We start from the raw sequence: 8948 nt of genomic DNA, 5'->3' as shown, positions 1-8948 counted from the left end.
CATAAGGAACTGTTGGACATTGAAATTGGGTCTCAAAAGAACTGTTGGCCCAGAAAGAAACTCACTACAGACTGATTCATTTGCCTGTCACCATAACCATTATTGCTTGTCTCATTTTCGGTTCTTATAAGTGTATTTCTAATAGCACATGATCTCACTCATCTAGGGGAAATAATGAACAACAAAGACGGATGAACAAGAACAGACCCAGAAACAAGGAGGCATGGATCAGACTGTCGGGCCTCAGAGGGAGGGTAGGGAAGGGTGGGGGTAAAGGGGAGAGATCAACCAAAGGACTTGTGTGCAAGCATATGAGCCTAACCAGCGGTTAAGGACAACAGGGGGGAGGGGCATGTGTGGGGAGGGGTGTGGGATGGGAATGGGGGGATGAGGACAAATATGTGATACCTTAATCAATAAAGAAATTAAAAAAAATAAAATAAAATCACAATTAGATATTACCTCACACCTATCAGAATGGCTATCATCAACAAATCAACAAGCAGCAAGCGTTGGGGAGGAAAGTAAACCCTGGTTCCCTGATGGTGGGATTGCAAATTGGTGCAATCACTTTGGAAAACAGTATGGAAATTCCTTAAAAAACTAAAAATAGAACTGCCATATGACCTAGCAACCACTCTCTTTGGTATTTATCCAAAGAAATCTGAAATAGTAATTAAAAAAAGATATATGCATCCCTGTATTTATGGCAGCATTATTTACTATTGGTAAGATAGGGAAGCAACCCACGTGCCAATCCACAGATGAATGGATAGAGAAGAGGTGGCATGTATATACAATTAAATATTACTTGGCCATAAAAAGAATGAAAACTTCCTACCATTTGCAACAGCATGGAGGGACCTAGAGGGTATTATGCTAAGTGAAGTAAGTCAGACAGAAAAAGACAAATACTATATTATATTACTTATATGTGAAATCTAAAAAATAAAATATATGAGCAAACAAAACAGAAATAAACCAATAGATACAGAGAACAAACTGATGGTTGCCAGATGCAGGGGAGGTTGGGGAGCTGTGTGAAAATGTAAAGCAATTGAGAAGTACAAATTGGTGGTTGAAAAATGGTCACAGTATGTAAAGTACAGCATAGGAAATATAGTCAATAATATTGTGATAAGAATGTATGTTGCCAGGTGAGATCTAGACTTATTGTGGGGATCACTCATAAGTTATATAAATGTCTAACCATTATGCTGTACACCTGAAACTAATATAATATTGTATGCCAACTGTAATCCTATATAATAAAAGGCTAATATGCAAATTGTCCCCTCAAAAAAAAATAAAAATAAAGTCTGCTTCCCTGCTCTCCTACTCTACCTCTTCATTTTAAAATCGGCCCCTTGCCCCCCATGTGCTCTGCTCCTACCATTTCCAATGTCTGTCTTTCCTACTCATTTCCTCCACCCTCACAGTTGTCCCCTCTATTTTCCTTTCCTTTCTAAGTTGTGCCCTCCTTACCTTTCCCCACCTAATTTCTATGGCTATCCCCCTTTGCCACTTCTACGTTCAGCCCTCTATAACTCTGCTCTCCTACCCTCATCTCTGAGGTGAAACCTCTTTACACTTTCCATTTTCAAGTTGGGCCCTTCCTACTCCTCCCCTCAATATCAAAGGTGTCTCTCACACCTCTTCTCCTCCCCTTCACATTTCTAAAGTCACCCTTCCAGTTTAGCTCCCTCCCACTGCCAAAGTTTCCACCTTCCCCGTTCTGCCGTCCATGCCCCTATCCTGACCGCCCATGCCCGCCCCTCCCCCTCCAACTAGGTCTTTCTCCCCCACTGCCGCTGTCTGCCCCCCAACCCCTCCAGAAGTCGGAGGTGCCAGGCTAGAAAACACAAGCAAATAATACCACTTGTAGGAATATATCCCAAGAAAACAGAAACACCAATCAGAAAGGATATATGCACGCCCATGTTCATAGCAGCACAATTTATAATAGCTAAGATTTGGAAACAGCCTAAATGTCCATCAGCAGATGAGTGGATTAGAAAACTGTGGTACATCTACACAATGAAATACTAGCCTTTCTAATAAAAGAGTAATATGCAAATTGACCATTACTCCAAGACATAAGATGGCTACCCTCATGTGGTCAAAGATGGCTGCCCCCATGTGGTCAAAGATGGCTGCTCCCATGTGGACACAAGATGACCGCCACAAGATGGCCTGCAGGGGATGGCAGTTGGGGGTGACCAGGCCTGCAGGAGAGAGCAGTTGTGGGCAATCAGGCCATCAGGGAGGGCTGTTAGTGGTGACCAGGCCAGCAGAGGAAGGCAGTTGGGGGGGACCAGGCCAGCAGGGGAGGGAAGTTTGGGGGACCAGGCCTGCAGGAGAGGGAAGTTGTGGGTGATCAGGCCAGCAGTGAGGGCAGTTAGGGGTGACCGGGCCAGCAGAGGAAGGCAGTTGGGGGAGACCAGGCATGTAGGGGAGGGTAGTTGGGGGGGCCAGGCCTGCAAGGGAAGACAGTTGGGGGGACCAGGACAACAGGGGAGGGCAGTTGGGGGGGGGCCAGGCCAGCAGGGGAGGGCAGTTTGGGGGCACCAGGCCTGCAGGGGAGGGAAGTTGGGGGAAACAGGCCAGCAGGGGAGGGTAGTTAGGGGTAATCGGGCTGGCCAGGGAGCAGTTAGGCGTCGATCGGGCTGGCAGGGGAGTGGTCAGGGGGTGATCAGTCTGACAGGCAGAGGTGGTTAAGTAGTTAGAGGCAATCAGGCAGAGGCAGGTGAGCAGTTGGGAGCCAGCAGTACTGGATTGTGAGAGGGATGCCCAACTGCTCACTTAGGCCCAATTCCAGAGGATCGGGCCTAAACTGGCGGTTGGACATCCCTCAAGTGGTCCCAGATTGGAAAGGGTGCAGGCTGGGCTGAGGGACAACTCCCCCCCCCCCCCGGGCCTCTAGTGCTGCTATAAAAAAGAAAGAATTCTTACCATTTGCAGCAGCATGGATGGAACTGGAGAGCATTATGCTAAGTGAAATAAGCCAGTCAGTGAAAGAAAAATATCACAGGATCTCACTCATTTATGGATAATAAAGAACATTATAAACTGTTGAACAAAAATAGATATAGAGGCAGAGAAGCATCAAACATACTGTCAAATTACAGCGGGAAGGCTGGGGAGTGTTGGGGAGGGGGGGGAAAGAGATCAACCCAATGACGTGTATGCATGCATATAAGCACAACCAATGGACGCAAGACACTGGGGTGGGTGGTGAGGGCAAGTGCCGGTGGGTAGGGGAGGCGGGGGGGAGGTCAATGGGGGGAAAAAAGGAGACATACGTACTACTATTTGTAATACTTTAAACAATAAAATAAAATAAAATAAAATAAAATAAATAAAATAAAATAAAATAAAATAAATAAAATTTAGTAGGAAAACTTAAAAAAAAAAAAATCGCCGCTTTGCCCAGGCAGGGGCATGCTGCCGACTACCAATCCTACCAAACAGCTAAGGCTTGCTCCTTACCCTGGCACCCAGCCATTTATGCCACATGCTCGGACTCCAAAGAGGGGGTGGTCCCATTTGTGTGAAGGGAGTGGGTAGTTTGCTGGCATTCCTTAGGAAAGGGAAAAATATGGAGGTAGCCAGCTTTTTATTCCCCCTGCCCATCCCCTCCCAGCAATCCTTACTCCCCACGAAGGCCAGTGGCCAGTTTCCCACCTAACAGGGGAGAGCCAGAGGGATGGGAAAATGGGAGCTGAGAGGAGAGGCCTAGCTGCCATCCTTATCTGCTTTGGGGTGGTGACGAGCCTCCCACCTGAGCGTGCCTCTCAAACTTCCAGCAGGCTGCCTGACCGGAGGTCTTCTGCTCTGTCTGGGATCTGAACCTCCATACCTAGAGACATATCTAGAAAAGACATCTTCCCCAAATTCTTAGGGTCTTTCGGTGCTCGTTTAGAAAGCGAAGCCATTTCCTCCTCGTGATATAATTGCATCACTCACTGAGTGGGCTATGAACCACCTAGTGCTTGCTGGGGCCTTTACCAGACTCATCGGCCAATCAGTGTCTCCCTTTGGTTGCTAAGGCCCAAGGGGTGGAGCCTGGTGTATTCCGCTTCCCAGGTCTCTAATCAGGAACTTGACTCACTCACCAAGACTCGCCTACTTCTTTCCAGCTCTTTCTAAAAGCAGTCTCTTCTGTGCATCCACTACCTAGTCAGTTACAACTTTTTTTCTGACAATAAGTCAAGTTTATTTGAAGACAGAACATATCGTGTGACCCCCACAGCCGCCCCCTGACAGCCCCCACCTCTCACCCCATAACCACCCCTTGGGGGCAACTTTGAGGAGATAGAATGCCAAGGATCTCATTCCCAACGGTCCTACGAAGCCTTCAAGAGTAGACCCAAGGGAGTTAAGATACTGGAGGACAGAGGGTGTCACCCCCTAAATCTATGACCCACCACCGTCCTTGACCCCTAGACTAGGCGACCTCCAGCCCCGTCCTCTCCATTCCCTCCCACCTTCCTGGGTTCTAGGCACCTCCACCAACCCCACAAAGCTTCATAAATAGACCCGCATGTGCAGCAGCAAGAATGTCTTGCACCTTCGAATAAATTAAATAAATATTACATACACCCATCTATCACCTAGGGGGCATACATAAATACATGTAAATATTAATTAGGAGCAATGAGACATAAATTAACTCTGCCCTCCTTCCACATAAGCCTGGCCTGGCATGTCTGCGCATGTCCCATCCAGGCTCAGGCTGGCGATTCCCCTGTAGTGTTGAGAGTTGCCTCCTGAATCCCAATTTGGGATACGCTCTTGCACACCGGATATACCTAGTGTTTCTTTCAGACTCTTGTTGGGGCTAGGAGTCAAGGTTAGAAGGCAGCTGGGTGTTCCTGGAGAAAAGTGCCGAGATCCAGAGCGTTGTTCAAGGGCTCTGCTGTCAGATTAAGGGGCTCGAAGGCTGCAGGTGCGGGAATGAGCATGGGGGACACAGCGCTGGGGGCATCCTCTGGGGCCAGGGCACCCACATACCTTCTTCAGCCATCAGGTCTGGCAGAAGACGATGGTGAGCAGGAGATAGAGGAGCCTTTTGGCAGGATTCAGACACTCGGCAGGCAGCTGGCGCCGGACCACTTGTGGAGAGAGGACCCTAAGGCTGGGAGGCATTGGGGCACACAGCGGGGATCACCACTGGCTCAGGGAGAGGGTCTAACATGAAAATCTCAGTACCAGTACTGGAGGACAGTCATTGTACATTGTACATGGTACATATACACAATGCCGCTATAAAAAAGGAATTCTTACCATTTGCAGCAGCATGGATGGAACTGGAGATCATTATGTTAAGTGAAATAAGCCAGACGGGGAAAGATAAATATCACATGATCTCAGTCATATGTGGGATATAATGATCAACATAATTTGATGAACAAGAATAGATCGATCTAGAGACAAATGGTAGGGGAGGGGGAGATAGAGAGCAACCGAAGAACTTGTATGCATGTATATTAGCATAACCAATGGACACAGACACTGGGGCAGGAAACTTCGAGAATGACACATGGTAGCTTATCCAATAGTCTTTCATAGCTCTTAGAAGAACCCATTTTACTCTGCTATTGGCATTCCTGGTGAATAAAACCGTATGTTCTTGATGTGATGGACAGATTGTCTGCTTCTCTCAAATTCAAAGAGCTACCACAAATCTTGCAGTGAGGGTCCACCCACATGTTTGCAAGTACCACATACTTTTTGATCACTTCCTTAAAGATGTGTCCATGACATTTTAAAAGAAACACGGAACTATTCCTCATATCGCCTAAATACTGCTCAGTACACACTATTGTTAAATGTTAGAGGAAACCTATTTATTATTTCAGAGGTTCTTCAGAGGAAATGAAAGTAAAATTAATAAATTTTGAGAGTTAAAAACTTCTTCAAGTTGTTACAGAAATCACAAACATAAATGTCTGAAGAAATTTTAAAATGTAAATTATTTAACTATTTGTTGTATTTAAGTCATTGTTTAGCACCAGAGATCTAATAAGTTGCCTGGAAACAATAAATAGATGCAAAATATAGGTGTTATAATTCAGTCTATCAACAAATACTGAGTTCCTTAAATCTTAGGCTCTGGCATCTACAAAATATGTATGAGATGTAAAGGAGAAGACTAGCCTAAGGTATCAAGAAAAATTCATTTAAGACTTGACAAATTAGGGAATGTTTGTAAGGGTAGAAGGGTATTTCCTGGCAAAAGAAGCAGCACTATAAAAAACACCACCACCACACTCTGGAAAGTTCAAGCCATTCCATGTGATGGGGTACTGAAAGATGAGACTGAAGAGATCAACTAAGAGATTAAATTATGAAGGTACTTCTATATTATGAGAATGATTTGAAGAATTTTTTCTATCAGATCTATTTATTTTTATGTAATTTTTTTATTGTCTAAAATTTTACATGTATCTTTTTTCCCCAGTTGACAACACCCCCCCTCAGCCATTCCCACCCCAGGCAAGCCCCCACTGCCCCAGTGTCTGTGTCCATTGGTTATACTAATATACATGCATACAAGTTCTTCGGTTGCTCTCTATCTCCCCCTGCCCTACCATTTGTCTCTAGATCGATGTATTCTTGTTCATCAAATTATGTTGATCATTATATCCCACATATGACTGAGATCATATGATATTTATCTTTCCCCATCTGGCTTATTTCACTTAACATAATGATCTCCAGTTCCATCCATGCTGCTGCAAATGGTAAGAATTCCTTCTTTTTTACAGCGGCATTGTGTATATGTACCACAGTTTTTTAATCCACTCATCTGCTGATGGGCACTTAGGCTGTTTCCAAATCTTAGCTATTGTAAATTGTGCTATGAACATAGGGGTGCATATATCCTTTCTGATTGGTGTTTCTGGTTTCTTGGGATATAGTCCTAGAAGCGGGATAACTGGGTCAAATGGCAGTTCCATTTTTAACTTTTTGAGGAAACTCCATACTGTTTTCCACAGTGGCTGCACCAGTCTGCATTCCCACCAGCAGTGCAAGAGGGTTCCTTTTTCTCCATATCCTCTCCAGCACTTGTCTTTTGTTGTTTGTTGATGATAGCCATTCTGACAAGTGTGAAATGGTATCTCATTGTTGTTTTGATTTGCATGTATCAGATGATTAGTGACTTTGAGCATGTTTTCATATGTCTCTGGGCCTTCTGTATGTCCTCTTTCGAAAAGTGTCTATTTAGATCCTTTGCCCATTTTTTGATTGGATCCTTTATCTTCCTTTTGTTAAGTTGTATGAGTTCTCTGTAAATTTTGGAGATTAAACACTTATCTGAAATATCACTGACAACTATGATCTCCCATGCAGTGGGCTTTCTTGTTATATTGTTGATGGTTTCTTTTGCTGTGCAGAAGTTTTTATTTTGATGTAGTCCCATTTGTTTATTTTCTCCTGAGTCTCCATTGCCCTAGGAGCTGTGTCAGTAAAGATATTACTACAACATATGTCTCCTATTTTGCTGCCTATGGATTCTTCTAAGATTTTTATGGTTTCCCATCTTACATTTAAGTCCTTTAGCCATTTTGAGTTTTTTTGTGTGTATGGTGTAAGTTGGTGATCTAGTTTCATTTTTTTGCATGTATCTGAGCAAATTCCCCAGCACCATTTATTGAAGAGACTGTTTTGACTCCATTGTATGTGCAGAGAGTGCCTGGGAAGACACATGGACATTTCTTTAAATTGTCAGCTGAATCCAGGGAGGTAAGCAAAGCCACGTGTTTGAAACACATTCTGCCAAAAGGCAGAAGTGGAGGAATCAAGATGGCAGCAAAGGTAAACAACTGAACTGCCGCCTCGCACAACAATTTCAAAGCTACACCTAAAAGACAAAAAGTTGAGGAAGATCCAAGATGGCGGCGTAGGTAAACATTTTAACTGCTGCCGTCCACAACAATTTCATAACTACAACTAAGAGACAAAACGTTTATCGCCCAGAACCATGGGAAAAGCTGGCTGACTGGAGGCTCTACAACTAGACAGAAAGAGAAAAGAGCATTCAGGGCACAAACGCTGCAAAACTGAGGTATGGGGGCACACGCAGGATATGAGCTGGTGGCGGAGTCCAGTTGGCGAGCTGGCATCAGAGCCTGGTTGGCAGCGGGCATTGCTTTCTTCGGCCCAAAGAGAGACAAGCTCCCGACCTCTCTGAAATCGAGTTTCTGGGGAGAAACTGGGCTATCTGCCATCGGGTTGGAAAGTGAGGGTGGCTTGCTTGCAGAGCTGTGTGCAAGAATAACCATTTGCAGTGCCTGGGCGCGAAACATGGGGACATGGTCGAGATGGCTCATGGCCAGCCATCGCTGTTTGCCACACCCTAGCCTAGTGACACCCTGAGACTCCTCCCTGCACAATCTACCAACATACCCAAGCTCCAAGCCGTGGCTTTTGCATATGAATGGCCTTCTCTATTGCAGTTTAACCTAGTAAACCTGCAACCCGGTACTCGGGTCTGAAAGTGAGGGTGGCATGCTTTCAGAGCTGCACCCAAGAATAACCGTTTGCCGAACCGGGGTGCAAGACACAGGGACGCAGTCTAGACAGCTCACGGCCAGCCATCGCTGTTTGCCACACCCTAGCCTAGTGACGCCCTGAGACTCCACCCCGCACAATCTACAAACACACCCAAGCTCCAAGGAGAGGCTTTCGCATATGAATGGCCTTCTCTATTGCAGTTTAACCCTAGTAAACTTGCAACCTGGTACAGACAGTGCCAAAACCTCCAAGCTCCAAGCAGGGAGGAGAGGACTGTGGTTCTCACTGTAGCACCTGCAGGGCAGCCTCAGAGAGTAGCTGACCTGCACACCATTGGAGATCCAGAAGCCAATGCACCTAGTGGTCAGTGTGAGACACCAGATTTCAACTCCTCACACCCATAAGTGACACATTCAGGATGCGGACTC

This window comes from Eptesicus fuscus, chromosome 1, assembly GCF_027574615.1.
Source record: "Eptesicus fuscus isolate TK198812 chromosome 1, DD_ASM_mEF_20220401, whole genome shotgun sequence".
NCBI lineage: Eukaryota > Metazoa > Chordata > Mammalia > Chiroptera > Vespertilionidae > Eptesicus > Eptesicus fuscus.
Note: the sequence above shows the minus strand (reverse complement) of the source record.